Source organism: Stenella coeruleoalba, assembly GCF_951394435.1.
Source record: "Stenella coeruleoalba genome assembly, contig: scaffold_76, whole genome shotgun sequence".
NCBI classification, from domain to species: Eukaryota; Metazoa; Chordata; class Mammalia; order Artiodactyla; family Delphinidae; genus Stenella; species Stenella coeruleoalba.
Window position 1 is genome coordinate 265,848 of NW_027646368.1, and position 17,465 is coordinate 283,312.

The window sequence follows — 17,465 nt, forward strand, 5'->3', positions numbered from 1 at the left end:
AATTCCTCTTCCTGGTGGGAAATGAGAGTTAAATTTGCCCGTCCAGACACCTCCAGCTAGCCTCTAATTGGTTCTCGCTATTCCTGTTCATCTTCCGCAGAAATTGCAAACTGGGCTAAACAGGAGGTTAAAGGGACTGACTCTCCAAGTCGGGAGAGTGTTAGTAAAGCGTCTGGAATGTTGCACCCGAGTACCAGGGGAGGAAAACTGAGACATATTTGAACACGTCTCCCGATCACATGGTTGATCATACTCTAGGTTCCACATGCATGTTTTAGCTGAAGGAAGAATACCTAAAACCTGGGTAGTTGAAACCCGTGGAATGGGTACCATGCAATATGACTTCAAAGGGTCTTCATTTGCTCACGAACCTCTCCAATCCTATCACTGCTGCGTTTATGCCCCTGTACACATGCTTGATTCTCTTTCGGAGACATAGCAATCCATAGGTTTTAAGATACTTACTAGTCAGGTACATTCTTAGGCGTTTAATATGCGGTGTTGAGTCCATTTCGTTGAGCAAGGAGTAGCTCTTGTCTATTCCATATTTGGCTTAAGGAACTTTATCTGTGCTCATTTCAATCTCTGGTTTTATGCAGCACCCCAACTCACCTTTACACTTAAGCAAGCATAAGTTGGTTTTCTAAATTTGAGACCCTGTTCTGTTCTGTAATTCAGTTCCTGTGTAGCCAAGTTTCCATTCCGTGTATTAGTGATATCTTATGATGTTTCTTTTTCTGTGTGACTTCTTTCAGTTAGAATCATCGTACCTGAATCCACTCATTATGCTGCTACGGCCCTGATGACATAGATTTCATTGCTGAGTGATACTGCATTGTACGTAAGTACCACAAGTTCTTTATCCATTTTTCACTTTCTGTGATATTGAACTTGTACGGTAAACGAGGTTCTTGTAAACGGAGGCGTCCCAAATTTTGGGGTGGCTGTGTCTTTTTGATTTTAATTTCCCTAAGCTATAGGACCATAAGTGGAAGTGCCCTAGGCTCTGTTATTTTGTTTTTTAGATGTTTCAGGAAACACCATACACTTCTCCTGAGTGTCTCTTGGCAATTTACATCCCGCCCATCAGCATAACAAGGCTCCCAGTTCTCCATGGCCTGTCCTGCCTTTCTGGATTTTACACTTTTTTCAGATGGCCCTTTTGACCCGGGAGAAGTGAGACTTCATTGTAGTGCAGATTTCCTTTGCAAGCTTGCTTGATTGGCCAAAAAGTGCGTATGCGTTTTTTCCTGAATATATTCAGGAAAATATGCATACGCCCTTTTTGGCCAAGTGCATCATTGTGGACGTTCTGCCTCTTTTCCTATGCTTTCAATGCAATTCCAGTCTACCTCCTGAAATCGGTTTCCTGCAATTCTGCCCCACATTCAAGTCCTCTTGGCAGCCTTACTTCAGTATATTTTTGGACGATAGCTTTCATTTATAACTCTGCAGGTTTGTGAATTACAGTGCCCCTGAGCTCCTTTCTTCAACTCGCTTTCTTGTGACCTGGCCGCAACACCGCAGGATGTCTTCAGGCCCTAATCTGGTTCTGGAACGGCACGCTGAGCCTTTGGTTAATTCCTCTTCCTGGTGGGAAATGAGAGTTAAATTTACCCAGCCAGACACCTCCAGCTAGTCTCTCATTGGTTCTCGCTATTTCTGTTCATCTTCCACAGCAATTGCAAACTGAGCCAATCAGGAGGTTAAAGGGACTGACTCTCCAAGTGGGGAGAGTGTTAGTAAAGCGTCTGGAATGTTGCACCCGAATACCAGGGTATGAAAACTGAGACATATTTGAACACGTCTCCCGATCACATGGTTGATCATACTCTAGGTTCCACATGCATGTTTTAGCTGAAGGAAGAATACCTTAAACCTGGGTAGTTGAAACCCGTGGAATGGGTACCATGCAATATGACTTCAAAGGGTCTTCATTTGCTCACCGAACCTCTCCAATCTTATCACTGCTGCGTTTATGCCCCTGTACACATGCTTGATTCTCTTTCGGAGACATAGCAATCCATAGGTTTTAAGATACTTACAAGTCAGGTACATTCTTAGGCGTTTAATATGGGTTGTTTAGTCCATTTCGTTGAGCAAGGAGTAGCTCTTGTCTATTCCATATTTGGCTTAAGGAACTTTATCTGTGCTCATTTCAATCTCTGGTTTTATGCAGCACCCCAACTCACCTTTACCCTTAAGCAAGCATAAGTTGTTTTTCTAAATTTGAAACCCTGTTCTGTTCTGTAAGTCAGTTCCTGTGTAGCCAAGTTTCCATTCCGTGTATTACTGATACCTTATGATGTTTCTTTTTCTGTGTGACTTATTTCAGTTAGAATCATCATACCTGAATCCACTCATTGTGCTGCTAAGGGCCTGATGACACAGATTTCATTGCTGAGTGATATTGCTTTGTAAGTAAATACCACAACTTCTTTATCCATTTTTCACTTTCTGCGATGTTGAACTTGTACTGTAAACGAGGTTCTTGTAAACAAAGCCGTTCGAAACTTTGGGGTGGCTGTGTCTTTATGATTTTAATTTCCCTAAGCTATAGGACCATAAGTGGAAGTGCCCTAGGCTCTGTTGCTTTGTTTTTTAGATGTTTCAGGAAACACCATACACTTCTCCCGAGTGTCTGTTGGCAATTTACATCCCGCCCATCAGCATAACAAGGCTCCCAGTTCTCCATGGCCTGTCCTGCCTTTCTGGATTTTACACTTTTTTCAGATGGCCCTTTTGACCGGGGGGAAGTGAGACTTCATTGTAGTGCAGATTTCCTTTGCAAGCTTGCTTGGTTGGCCAAAAAGGGCGTATGCGTTTTTTCCTGAATATATTCAGGAAAAAACGCATACGCCCTTTTTGGCCAAGTGCATCATTGTGGACGTTCTGCCTCTTTTCGTATGCTTTCAATGTAATTCCAGTCTACCTCCTGAAATCGGTTTCCTGCAATTCTGCCCCGCTTTCAAGTCCTCTTGGCAGCCTTACTTCAGTTTATTTTTGGACGATAGCTGTCATTTATAACTCTGCAGGTTTGTGAATTACAGTGACCCTGAGCTCCTTTCTTCAACTTGCTTTCTTGTGAGCTGGCCGCAACACCGCAGGATGACTTCAGGCCCTAATCTGGTTCAGGCACGGCACGCTGAGCCTTTGGTTAATTCCTCTTCCTGGTGGGAAATGAGAGTTTAATTTGCCCGTCCAGACACCTCCAGCTAGCTTCTCATTGGTTCTCGCTATTCCTGTTCATCTTCCGCAGAAATTGGAAACTGGGCCAAACAGGACGTTAAAGGGACTGACTCTCCAAGTCGGGAGAGTGTTAGTAAAGCGTCTGGAATGTTGCACCCGAGTACCAGGGTACGAAAACTGAGACATATTTGAACACGTCTCCCGATCACATGGTTGATCATACTCTAGGTTCCACATGCATGTTTTAGCTGAAGGAAGAATACCTTAAACCTCGGTAGTTGAAACCCGTGGAATGGGTACCATGCAATATGACTTCAAAGGGTCTTCATTTGCTCACCGAACCTCTCCAATCCTATCACTGCTGCGTTTATGCCCCTGTACACATGCTTGATTCTCTTTCGGAGACATAGCAATCCATAGGTTTTAAGATACTTACTAGTCAGGTACATTCTTAGGCGTTTAATATGCGGTGTTGAGTCCATTTCGTTGAGCAAGGAGTAGCTCTTGTCTATTCCATATTTGGCTTAAGGAACTTTATCTGTGCTCATTTCAATCTCTGGTTTTATGCAGCACCCCAACTCACCTTTACCCTTAAGCAAGCATAAGTTGGTTTTCTAAATTTGAGACCCTGTTCTGTTCTGTAATTCAGTTCCTGTGTAGCCAAGTTTCCATTCCGTGTATTACTGATATCTTATGATGTTTCTTTTTCTGTGTGACTTATTTCAGTTAGAATCATCGTACCTGAATCCACTCATTATGCTGCTACGGGCCTGATTACATAGATTTCATTGCTGAGTGATACTGTATTGTACGTAAATTCCACAAGTTCTTTATCCATTTTTCACTCTCTGTGATATTGAACTTGTATGGTAAACGAGGTTCTTGTAAACAGAGGCGTCCCAAACTTTGGGGTGGCTGTGTCTTGTTGATTTTAATTTCCCTAAGCTATAGGACCATAAGTGGAAGTGCCCTAGGCTCTGTTGCTTTGTTTTTTAGATGTTTCAGGAAACACCATACACTTCTCCTGAGTGTCTGTTGGCAATTTACATCCCGCCCATCAGCATAACAAGGCTCCCAGTTCTCCATGGCCTGTCCTGCCTTTCTGGATTTTACACTTTTTTCAGATGGCCCTTTTGACCGGGGAGAAGTGAGACTTCATTGTAGTGCAGATTTCCTTTGCAAGTTTGCTTGGTTGGCCAAAAAGGGCGTATGCGTTTTTTCCTGAATATATTCAGGAAAAACGCATACGCCCTTGTTGGCCAAGTGCATCATTGTGGACGTTCTGCCTCTTTTCCTATGCTTTCAATGCAATTCCAGTCTACCTCCTGAAATCGGTTTCCTGCAATTCTGCCCCGCTTTCAAGTCCTCTTGGCAGCCTTACTTCAGTCTATTTTTGGGCGATAGCTGTCATTTATAACTCTGCAGGTTTGTGAATTACAGTGCCCCTGAGCTCCTTTCTTCAACTCGCTTTCTTTTGAGCTGGCCGCAACACCGCAGGATGGCTTCAGGCCCTAATCTGGTTCCGGCACGGCACAATGAGCCTTTGGTTATTTCCTCTTCCTGGTGGGAAATGAGAGTTAAATTTGCCTGTCCAGACACCTCCAGCTAGTCTCTCATTGGTTCTCGCTATTCCTGTTCATCTTCCGCAGAAATTGCAAACTGGGCCAAACAGGAGGTTAAAGGTGCTGACTCTCCAAGTGGGGAGAGTGTTAGTAAAGCGTCTGGAATGTTGCACCCGAGTACCAGGGTACGAAAACTGAGACATATTTGAACACGTCTCCCGATCACATGGTCGATCATACTCTGGGTTCCACATGCATGTTTTAGCTGAAGGAAGAATACCTAAAACCTGGGTAGTTGAAACCCGTGGAATGGGTACCATGCAATATGACTTCAAAGGGTCTTCATTTGCTCACCGAACCTCTCCAATCCTATCACTGCTGCGTTTATGCCCCTGTACACATGCTTGATCCTCTTTCGGAGACATAGCAATCCATAGGTTTTAAGATACTTACTAGTCAGGTACATTCTTAGGCGTTTAATATGCGGTGTTGAGTCCATTTCGTTGAGCAAGGAGTAGCTCTTGTCTATTCCATATTTGGCTTAAGGAACTTAATCAGTGCTCATTTCAATCTCTGGTTTTATGCAGCACCCCAACTCACCTTTCCCCTTAAGCAAGCATAAGTTGGTTTTCTAAATTTGAGACCCTGTTCTGTTCTGTAATTCAGTTCCTGTGTAGCCAAGTTTCCATTCCGTGTATTACTGATATCTTATGATGTTTCCTTTTCTGTGTGCCTTATTTCAGTTAGAATCATCATACCTGAATCCACTCATTGTGCTGCTAAGGGCCTGATGACACAGTTTTCATTGCTGAGTGATATTGCTTTGTAAGTAAATACCACAACTTCTTTATCCATTTTTCACTTTCTGCGATGTTGAACTTGTACTGTAAACGAGGTTCTTGTAAACAGAGCCGTTCCAAACTTGGGGTGGCTGTGTCTTTTTGATTTTAATTTCCCTAAGCTATAGGACCATAAGTGGAAGTGCCCTAGGTTCTGTTGTTTTGTTTTTTAGATGTTTCAGGAAACACCATACACTTCTCCCGAGTGGTTGTTGGCAATTTACATCCCGCCCGTCAGCATAACAAGGCTCCCAGTTCTCCATGGCCTGTCCTGCCTTTCTGGATTTTACACTTTTTTCAGATGGCCCTTTTGACCGGGGGGAAGTGAGACTTCATTGTAGTGCAGATTTCCTTTGCAAGCTTGCTTGGTTGGCCAAAAAGGGCGTATGCGTTTTTTCCTGAATATATTCAGGAAAAAACGCATACGCCCTTTTTGGCCAAGTGCATCATTGTGGACGTTCTGCCTCTTTTCCTATGCTTTCAATGCAATTCCAGTCTACCTCCTGAAATCGGTTTCCTGCAATTCTGCCCCGCTTTCAAGTCCTCTTGGCAGCCTTACTTCAGTATATTTTTGGACGATAGCTGTCATTTATAACTCTGCAGGTTTGTGAATTACACTGCCCCTGAGCTCCTTTCTTCAACTCGCTTTCTTGTGAGCTGGCCGCAACACCGCAGGATGTCTTAAGGCCCTAATCTCGTTCCGGCACGGCACGCTGAGCCTTTGGTTAATTCCTCTTCCTGGTGGGAAATGAGGGTTAAATTTGCCCGTCCAGACACCTCCAGCTAGTCTCTCATTGGTTCTCGATATTCCTGTTCATCTTCCGCAGAAATTGCAAACTGGGCCAAACAGGAGGTTAAAGGGACTGACTCTCCAAGTCGGGAGAGTGTTAGTAAAGCATCTGGAATGTTGCAATCGAATACCAGGGTACGAAAACTGAGACATATTTGAACACGTCTCCCGATCACATGGTTGATCATACTCTAGGTTCCACATGCATGTTTTAGCTGAAGGAAGAATACCTTAAACCTGGGTAGTTGAAACCCGTGGAATGGATACCATGCAATATGACTTCAAAGGGTCTTCATTTGCTCACCGAACCTCTCCAATCCTATCACTGCTGCGTTTATGCCCCTGTACACATGCTTGATTCTCTTTCGGAGACATAGCAATCCATAGGTTTTAAGATACTTACAAGTCAGGTACATTCTTAGGCGTTTAATATGCGGTGTTGAGTCCATTTCGTTGAGCAAGGAGTAGCTCTTGTCTATTCCATATTCGGCTTAAGGAACTTTATCTGTGCTCATTTCAATCTCTGGTTTTATGCAGCACCCCAACTCACTTTTCCCCTTAAGCAAGCATAAGTTGTTTTTATAATTTGAAACCCTGTTCTGTTCTGTAATTCAGTTCCTGTGTAGCCAAGTTTCCATTCCGTGTATTACTGATATCTTATGATGTTTCTTTTTCTGTGTGACTTATTTCAGTTAGAATCATCATACCTGAATCCACTCATTGGGCTGCTAAGGGCCTGATGACACAGATTTCATTGCTGAGTGATATTGCTTTGTAAGTAAATACCACAACTTCTTTATCCATTTTTCACTTTCTGCGATGTTGAACTTGTACGGTAAACGAGGTTCTTGTAAACGGAGCCTTTCGAAACTTTGGGGTGGCTGTGTCTTTTTGATTTTAAATTCCCTAAGCTATAGGACCATAAGTGGAAGTGCCCTAGGCTCTGTTGCTTTGTTTTTTGGATGTTTCTTGAAACACCATACACTTCTCCCGGGTGGTTGTTGGCAATTTACATCCCGCCCTTCAGCATAACAAGGCTCCCAGTTCTCCATGGCCTGTCCTGCCTTTCTGGATTTTACACTTTTTTCAGATGGCCCTTTTGACCGGGGGGAAGTGAGACTTCATTGTAGTGCAGATTTCCTTTGCAGGTTTGCTTGGTTGGCCAAAAAGGGCGTATGCGTTTTTTCCTGAATATATTCAGGAAAAAACGCATACGCCCTTTTTGGCCAAGTGCATCATTGTGGACGTTCTGCCTCTTTTCCTATGCTTTCAATGCAATTCCAGTCTACCTCCTGAAATCGGTTTCCTGCAATTCTGCCCCGCTTTCAAGTCCTCTTGGCAGCCTTACTTCAGTCTATTTTTGGACGATAGCTGTCATTTATAACTCTGCAGGTTTGGGAATTACAGTGCCCCTGAGCTCCTTTCTTCAACTCGCTTACTTTTGAGCTGGCCCCAACACCGCAGGATGTCTTCAGGCCCTAATCTGGTTCTGGCACGGCACAGTGAGCCTTTGGTTAATTCCTCTTCCTGGTGGGAAATGAGAGTTAAATTTGCCCATCCAGACACCTCCAGCTAGTCTCTCATTGGTTCTCGCTATTCCTGTTCATCTTCCGCAGAAATTGCAAAGTGGGCCAAACAGGAGGTTAAAGGGACTGACTCTCCAAGTGGGGAGAGTGTTAGTAAAGCGTCTGGAATGTTGCACCCGAGTACCAGGGTACGAAAACTGAGACATATTTGAACACGTCTCCCGATCACATGGTTGATCATACTCTAGGTTCCACATGCATGTTTTAGCTGAAGGAAGAATACCTAAAACCTGGGTATTGAAACCCGTGGAATGGGTACCATGCAATATGACTTCAAAGGGTCTTCATTTGCTCACGAACCTCTCCAATCCTATCACTGCTGCGTTTATGCCCCTGTACACATGCTTGATTCTCTTTCGGAGACATAGCAATCCATAGGTTTTAAGATACTTACTAGTCAGGTACATTCTTAGGCGTTTAATATGCGGTGTTGAGTCCATTTCGTTGAGCAAGGAGTAGCTCTTGTCTATTCCATATTTGGCTTAAGGAACTTTATCTGTGCTCATTTCAATCTCTGGTTTTATGCAGCACCCCAACTCACCTTTACACTTAAGCAAGCATAAGTTGGTTTTCTAAATTTGAGACCCTGTTCTGTTCTGTAATTCAGTTCCTGTGTAGCCAAGTTTCCATTCCGTGTATTAGTGATATCTTATGATGTTTCTTTTTCTGTGTGACTTCTTTCAGTTAGAATCATCGTACCTGAATCCACTCATTATGCTGCTACGGCCCTGATGACATAGATTTCATTGCTGAGTGATACTGCATTGTACGTAAGTACCACAAGTTCTTTATCCATTTTTCACTTTCTGTGATATTGAACTTGTACGGTAAACGAGGTTCTTGTAAACGGAGGCGTCCCAAATTTTGGGGTGGCTGTGTCTTTTTGATTTTAATTTCCCTAAGCTATAGGACCATAAGTGGAAGTGCCCTAGGCTCTGTTATTTTGTTTTTTAGATGTTTCAGGAAACACCATACACTTCTCCTGAGTGTCTCTTGGCAATTTACATCCCGCCCATCAGCATAACAAGGCTCCCAGTTCTCCATGGCCTGTCCTGCCTTTCTGGATTTTACACTTTTTTCAGATGGCCCTTTTGACCCGGGAGAAGTGAGACTTCATTGTAGTGCAGATTTCCTTTGCAAGCTTGCTTGATTGGCCAAAAAGTGCGTATGCGTTTTTTCCTGAATATATTCAGGAAAATATGCATACGCCCTTTTTGGCCAAGTGCATCATTGTGGACGTTCTGCCTCTTTTCCTATGCTTTCAATGCAATTCCAGTCTACCTCCTGAAATCGGTTTCCTGCAATTCTGCCCCACATTCAAGTCCTCTTGGCAGCCTTACTTCAGTATATTTTTGGACGATAGCTTTCATTTATAACTCTGCAGGTTTGTGAATTACAGTGCCCCTGAGCTCCTTTCTTCAACTCGCTTTCTTGTGACCTGGCCGCAACACCGCAGGATGTCTTCAGGCCCTAATCTGGTTCTGGAACGGCACGCTGAGCCTTTGGTTAATTCCTCTTCCTGGTGGGAAATGAGAGTTAAATTTGCCCATCCAGACACCTCCAGCTAGTCTCTCATTGGTTCTCGCTATTTCTGTTCATCTTCCACAGCAATTGCAAACTGAGCCAATCAGGAGGTTAAAGGCGCTGACTCTCCAAGTGGGGAGAGTGTTAGTAAAGTGTCTGGAATGTTGCACCCGAATACCAGGGTATGAAAACTGAGACATATTTGAACACGTCTCCCGATCACATGGTTGATCATACTCTAGGTTCCACATGCATGTTTTAGCTGAAGGAAGAATACCTTAAACCTGGGTAGTTGAAACCCGTGGAATGGGTACCATGCAATATGACTTCAAAGGGTCTTCATTTGCTCACCGAACCTCTCCAATCCTATCACTGCTGCGTTTATGCCCCTGTACACATGCTTGATTCTCTTTCGGAGACATAGCAATCCATAGGTTTTAAGATACTTACAAGTCAGGTACATTCTTAGGCGTTTAATATGGGTTGTTTAGTCCATTTCGTTGAGCAAGGAGTAGCTCTTGTCTATTCCATATTTGGCTTAAGGAACTTTATCTGTGCTCATTTCAATCTCTGGTTTTATGCAGCACCCCAACTCACCTTTACCCTTAAGCAAGCATAAGTTGTTTTTCTAAATTTGAAACCCTGTTCTGTTCTGTAAGTCAGTTACTGTGTAGCCAAGTTTACATTCCGTGTATTACTGATATCTTATGATGTTTCTTTTTCTGTGTGACTTATTTCAGTTAGAATCATCATACCTGAATCCACTCATTGTGCTGCTAAGGGCCTGATGACACAGATTTCATTGCTGAGTGATATTGCTTTGTAAGTAAATACCACAACTTTTTTATCCATTTTTCACTTTCTGCGATGTTGAACTTGTACGGTAATCGAGGTTCTTGTAAACAGAGCCTTTCGAAACTTTGGGGTGGCTGTGTCTTTTTGATTTCAAATTCCCTAAGCTATAGGACCATAAGTGGAAGTGCCCTAGGCTCTGTTGCTTTGTTTTTCAGATGTTTCAGGAAACACCATACACTGCTCCAGAGTGTCTGTTGGCAATTTACATCCCGCCCATCAGCATAACAAGGCTCCCAGTTCTCCATGGCCTGTCCTGCCTTTCTGGATTTTACACTTTTTTCAGATGGCCCTTTTGACCGGGGGGAAGTGAGACTTCATTGTAGTGCAGATTTCCTTTGCAAGCTTGCTTGGTTGGCCAAAAAGGGCGTATGCGTTTTTTCCTGAATATATTCAGGAAAAAACGCATACGCCCTTTTTGGCCAAGTACATCATTGTGGACGTTCTGCCTCTTTTCGTATGCTTTCAATGCAATTCCAGTCTACCTCCTGAAATCGGTTTCCTGCAATTCTGCCCCGCTTTCAAGTCCTCTTGGCAGCCTTACTTCAGTCTATTTTTGGACGATAGCTGTCATTTATAACTCTGCAGGTTTGTGAATTACAGTGCCCCTGAGCTCCTTTCTTCAACTTGTTTCTTGTGACCTGGCCGCAACACCGCAGGATGGCTTCAGGCCCTAATCTGGTTCCGGCACGGCACGCTGAGCCTTTGGTTATTTCTTCTTCCTGGTGGGAAATGAGAGTTAAATTTGCCCGTCCAGACACCTCCAGCTAGCCTCTCATTGTTTCTCGCTATTCCTGTTCATCTTCCGCAGAAACTGCAAACTGGGCCAAACAAGCGGTTAAAGGGACTGACTCTCCAAGTCGGGAGAGGGTTAGTAAAGCATCTGGAATGTTGCACCCGAGTACCAGGGTACGAAAACTGAGACATATTTGAACACGTCTCCCGATTACATTGTTGATCATACTCTAGGTTCCACATGCATGTTTTAGCTGAAGGAAGAATACCTTAAACCTGGGTAGTTGAAACCCGTGGAATGGGTACCATGCAATATGACTTCAAAGGGTTTTCATTTGCTCACCGAACCTCTCCAATCCTATCACTGCTGCGTTTATGCCCCTGTACACATGCTTGATTCTCTTTCGGAGACATAGCAATCCATAGGTTTTAAGATACTTACTAGTCAGGTACATTCTTAGGCGTTTAATATGGGGTTTTGAGTCCATTTCGTTGAGCAAGGAGTAGCTCTTGTCTATTCCATATTTGGCTTAAGGAACTTTATCTGTGCTCATTTCAATCTCTGGTTTTATGCAGCACCCCAACTCACCTTTCCCCTTAAGCAAGCATAAGTTGGTTTTCTAAATTTGAGACCCTGTTCTGTTTTGGAATGCAGTTCCTGTGTAGCCAAGTTTACATTCCGTGTATTAGTGATATCTTATGATGTTTCATTTTCTGTGTGACTTATTTCAGTTAGAATCATCGTACCTGAATCTACTCATTATGCTGCTACGGGCCTGATGACATAGATTTCATTGCTGAGTGATACTGCATTGTACGTAAGTACCACAAGTTCTTTATCCATTTTTCACTTTTTGTGATATTGCACTTGTACGGTAAATGAGGTTCTTGTAAATGGAGGCGTCCCAAACTTTGAGGTGGCTGTGTCTTTTTGATTTTAATTTCCCTAAGCTATAGGACCATAAGTGGAAGTGCCGTAGGCTCTGTTGCTTTTTTTTTTAAATGTTTCAGGAAACACCATACACTTCTCCCGAGTGGTTGTTGGCAATTTACATCCCGCCCGTCAGCATAACAAGGCTCCCAGTTCTCCATGGCGAGTCCTGCCTTTCTGGATTTTACACTTTTTTCAGATGGCCCTTTTGACCGGCGGGAAGTGAGACTTCATTGTAGTGCAGATTTCCTTTGCAAGCTTGCTTGGTTGGCCAAAAAGGGCGTATGCGTTTTTTCCTGAATATATTCAGGAAAAAACGCATACGCCCTTTTTGGCCAATTGCATCATTGTGGACGTTCTGTCTCTTTTCCTATGCTTTCAATGCAATTCCAGTCTACCTCCTGAAATCGGTTTCCTGCAATTCTGCCCCGCTTTCAAGTCCTCTTGGCAGCCTTACTTCAGTCTATTTTTGGACGATAGCTGTCATTTATAACTCTGCAGGTTTGTGAATTACAGTGCCCCTGAGCTCCTTTCTTCAACTCGCTTTCTTGTGACCTGGCCGCAACACCGCAGGATGGCTTCAGGCCCTAATCTGGTTCCGGCACGACACACTGAGCCTTTGGTTATTTCCTCTTCCTGGTGGGAAATGAGAGTTAAATTTGCCCGTCCAGACACCTCCAGCTAGTCTCTCATTCATTCTCGCTATTCCTGTTCATCTTCCGCAGAAATTGCAAACTGGGCCAAACAGGACGTTAAAGGCGCTGACTCTCCAAGTGGGGAGAGTGTTAGTAAAGCGTCTGGAATGTTGCACCCGAGTACCAGGGTACGAAAACTGAGACATATTTGAACACGTCTCCCGATCACATGGTTGATCATACTCTAGGTTCCACATACATGTTTTAGCTGAAGGAAGAATACCTTAAACCTGGGTAGTTGAAACCCGTGGAATGGGTACCATGCAATATGACTTCAAAGGGTCTTCATTTGCTCACCGAACCTCTCCAATCCTATCCCTGCTGCGTTTATGCCCCTGTACACATGCTTGATTCTCTTTCGGAGACATAGCAATCCATAGGTTTTAAGATACTTATTAGTCAGGTACATTCTTAGGCGTTTAATATGCGGTGTTGAGTCCATTTCATTGAGCAAGGAGTAGCTCTTGTCTATTCCATATTTGGCTTAAGGAACTTTATCTGTTCTCATTTCAATCTCTGATTTTATGCAGCACCCCAACTCACCTTTACCCTTAAGCAAGCATAAGTTGGTTTTCTAAATTTGAGACCCTGTTCTGTTCTGTAATTCAGTTCCTGTGTAGCCAAGTTTACATTCCGTGTATTACTGATATCTTATGATGTTTCTTTTTCTGTGTGACTTATTTCAGTTAGAATCATCATACCTGAATCCACTCATTGTGATGCTAAGGGCCTGATGACATAGATTTCATTGCTGAGTGATATTGCTTTGTAAGTAAATACCACAACTTCTTTCTCCATTTTTCACTTTCTGCGATGTTGAACTTGTACTGTAATCGAGGTTCTTGTAAACAGAGCCTTTCGAAACTTTGGGGTGGCTGTGTCTTTTTGATTTTAAATTCCCTAAGCTATAGGACCATAAGTGGAAGTGCCCTAGGCTCTGTTGCTTTGTTTTTTAGATGTTTCAGGAAACACCATACACTTCTCCCGAGTGGTTGTTGGCAATTTACATCCCGCCCTTCAGCATAACAAGGCTCCCAGTTCTCCATGGCCTGTCCTGCCTTTCTGGATTTTACACTTTTTTCAGATGGCCCTTTTGACCGGGGGGAAGTGAGACTTCATTGTAGTGCAGATTTCCTTTGCAAGCTTGCTTGGTTGGCCAAAAAGGGCGTATGCGTCTTTTCCTGAATATATTCAGGAAAAAACGCATACGCCCTTTTTGGCCAAGTGCATCATTGTGGACGTTCTGCCTCTTTTCCTATGCTTTCAATGCAATTCCAGTCTACCTCCTGAAATCGGTTTCCTGCAATTCTGCCCCGCTTTCAAGTCCTCTTGGCAGCCTCACTTCAGTCTATTTTTGGACGATAGCTGTCATTTATAACTCTGCAGGTTTGTGAATTACAGTGCCCCTGAGCTCCTTTCTTCAACTCGCTTTCTTGTGACCTGGCCGCAACACCGCAAGATGGCTTCAGGCCCTAATGTGGTTCCGGCACTGCACACTGAGCCTTTGGTTATTTCCTCTTCCTGGTGGGAAATGAGAGTTAAATTTGCCCGTCCAGACACCTCCAGCTAGCCTCTCATTGGTTCTCGCTATTCCTGTTCATCTTTCGCAGAAATTGCAAACTGGGCCAAACAGGAGTTTAAAGGCGCTGACTCTCCAAGTCGGGAGAGTGTTAGTAAAGCGTCTGGAATGTTGCACCCGAGTACCAGGGGAGGAAAACTGAGACATATTTGAACACGTCTCCCGTTCACATGGTTGATCATACTCTGGGTTCCACATGCATGTTTTAGCTGAAGGAAGAATACCTTAAACCTGGGTAGTTGAAACCCGTGGAATGGGTACCATGCAATATGACTTCAAAGGGTCTTCATTTGCTCACCGAACCTCTCCAATCCTATCACTGCTGCGTTTATGCCCCTGTACACATGCTTGATTCTCTTTTGGAGACATAGAAATCCATAGGTTTTACGATACTTACTAGTCAGGTACATTCTTAGGCGTTTAATATGCGGTGTTGAGTCCATTTCGTTGAGCAAGGAGTAGCTCTTATCTATTCCATATTTGACTTAAGGAACTTTATCTGTGCTCATTTCAATCTCTGGTTTTATGCAGCACCACAACTGACCTTTACCCTTAAGCAAGCATAAGTTGGTTTTCTAAATTTGAGACGCTGTTCTGTTCTGTAATTCAGTTCCTGTGTAGCCAAGTTTACATTCCGTGTATTACTGATATCTTATGATGTTTCTTTTTCTGTGTGACTTATTTCAGTTAGAATCATCATACCTGAACCCACTCATTGTGATGCTAAGGGCCTGATGACACAGATTTCATTGCTGAGTGATATTGCTTTGTAAGTAAATACCACAACTTCTTTATCCATTTTTCACTTTCTGCGATGTTGAACTTGTACTGTAAACGAGGTTCTTGTAAACAGAGGCGTCCCAAACTTTAGGGTGGCTGTGTCTTTTTGATTTTAATTTCCCTAAGCTATAGGACCATAAGTGGAAGTGCCCTAGGCTCTGTTGCTTTGTTTTTTAGATGTTTCAGGAAACACCATACACTTCTCCCGAGTGGTTGTTGGCAATTTACATCCCGCCCATCAGCATAACAAGGCTCCCAGTTCTCCATGGCCTGTCCTGCCTTTCTGGATTTTACACTTTTTTCAGATGGCCCTTTTGACCGGGGGGAAGTGAGACTTCATTGTAGTGCAGATTTCCTTTGCAAGCTTGCTTGGTTGGCCAAAAAGGGCGTATGCGTTTTTTCCTGAATATATTCAGGAAAAAACGCATACGCCCTTTTTGGCCAAGTGCATCATTGTGGACGTTCTGCCTCTTTTCCTATGCTTTCAATGCAATTCCAGTCTACCTCCTGAAATCGGATTCCTGGAATTCTGCCCCGCTTTCAAGTCCTCTTGGCAGCCTTACTTCAGTCTATTTTTGGACGATAGCTGTCATTTATAACTCTGCAGGTTTGTGAATTACAGTGCCCCTGAGCTCCTTTCTTCAACTCGCTTTCTTGTGAGCTGGCCGCAACACCGCAGGAGGTCTTCAGGCCCTAATCTGGTTCTGGCATGGCACGATGAGCCTTTGGTTAATTCCTCTTCCTGGTGGGAAATGAGAGTTAAATTTGCCCATCCAGACACCTCCAGCTAGTCTCTCATTGGTTCTCGCTATTCCTGTTCATCTTCCGCAGAAATTGCAAACTGGGCCAAACAGGAGGTTAAAGGGACTGACTCTCCAAGTCGGGAGGGTGTTAGTAAAGCGTCTGGAATGTTGCACCCGAGTACCAGGGGAGGAAAACTGAGACATATTTGAACACGTCTCCCGATCACATGGTTGATCATACTCTAGGTTCCACATGCATGTTTTAGCTGAAGGAAGAATACCTTAAACCTGGGTAGTTGAAACCCGTGGAATGGGTACCATGCAATATGACTTCAAAGGGTCTTCATTTGCTCACCGAACCTCTCCAATCCTATCACTGCTGCGTTTATGCCCCTGTACACATGCTTGATTCTCTTTCGGAGACATAGCAATCCATAGGTTTTAAGATACTTACTAGTCAGGTACATTCTTAGGCGTTTAATATGCGGTGTTGAGTCCATTTCGTTGAGCAAGGAGTAGCTCTTGTCTATTCCATATTTGGCTTAAGGAACTTTATCTGTGCTCATTTCAATCTCTGGTTTTATGCAGCACCCCAACTCACCTTTCCCCTTAAGCAAGCATAAGTTGGTTTTCTAAATTTGAGACCCTGTTCTGTTTTGGAATGCAGTTCCTGTGTAGCCAAGTTTACATTCCGTGTATTAGTGATATCTTATGATGTTTCTTTTTCTGTGTGACTTATTTCAGTTAGAATCATCGTACCTGAATCCACTCATTATGCTGCTACAGGCCTGATGACATAGATTTCATTGCTGAGTGATACTGCATTGTACGTAAGTACCACAAGTTCTTTATCCATTTTTCACTTTCTGCGATGTTGAACTTGTACGGTAAACGAGGTTCTTGTAAACGGAGGCGTCCCAAACTTTGGGGTGGCTGTGTCTTTTTGATTTTAATTTCCCTAAGCTATAGGACCATAAGTGGAAGTGCCCTAGGCTCTGTTGCTTTGTTTTTTAGATGTTTCAGGAAACACCATACACTTCTCCCGAGTGGTTGTTGGCAATTTACATCCCGCCCTTCAGCATAACAAGGCTCCCAGTTCTCCATGGCCTGTCCTGCCTTTCTGGATTTTACACTTTTTTCAGATGGCCCTTTTGACCGGCGGGAAGTGAGACTTCATTGTAGTGCAGATTTCCTTTGCAAGCTTGCTTGGTTGGCCAAAAAGGGCGTATGCGTTTTTTCCTGAATATATTCAGGAAAAAACGCATACGCCCTTTTTGGCCAAGTGCATCATTGTGGACGTTCTGTCTCTTTTCCTATGCTTTCAATGCAATTCCAGTCTACCTCCTGAAATCGGTTTCCTGCAATTCTGCCCCGCTTTCAAGTCCTCTTGGCAGCCTTACTTCAGTCTATTTTTGGACGATAGCTGTCATTTATAACTCTGCAGGTTTGTGAATTACAGTGCCCCTGAGCTCCTTTCTTCAACTCGCTTTCTTGTGACCTGGCCGCAACACCGCAGGATGGCTTCAGGCCCTAATCTGGTTCCGGCACGACACACTGAGCCTTTGGTTATTTCCTCTTCCTGGTGGGAAATGAGAGTTAAATTTGCCCGTCCAGACACCTCCAGCTAGTCTCTCATTCATTCTCGCTATTCCTGTTCATC

The 17,465-nt window shown here is 43.6% G+C and overlaps 1 long non-coding RNA gene across 3 annotated transcripts in view; it reads left to right on the forward strand.

Annotated features, from left to right (window-relative positions):
- Positions 1-17,465, forward strand: part of LOC307181149 — a 589,424-nt gene that overhangs the window by 224,645 nt on the left and 347,314 nt on the right. For 2 of the 3 annotated variants that reach the window (XR_013826022.1, XR_013826023.1), the window contains exon 1: positions 3,966-4,001. The exons of the other annotated variant lie outside the window; for it this stretch is intronic. This is a non-coding gene — a long non-coding RNA (uncharacterized lncRNA). Of the gene's footprint in view, positions 1-3,965; positions 4,002-17,465 lie in introns of those variants that run through there. 3 annotated transcript variants of the gene reach the window in all.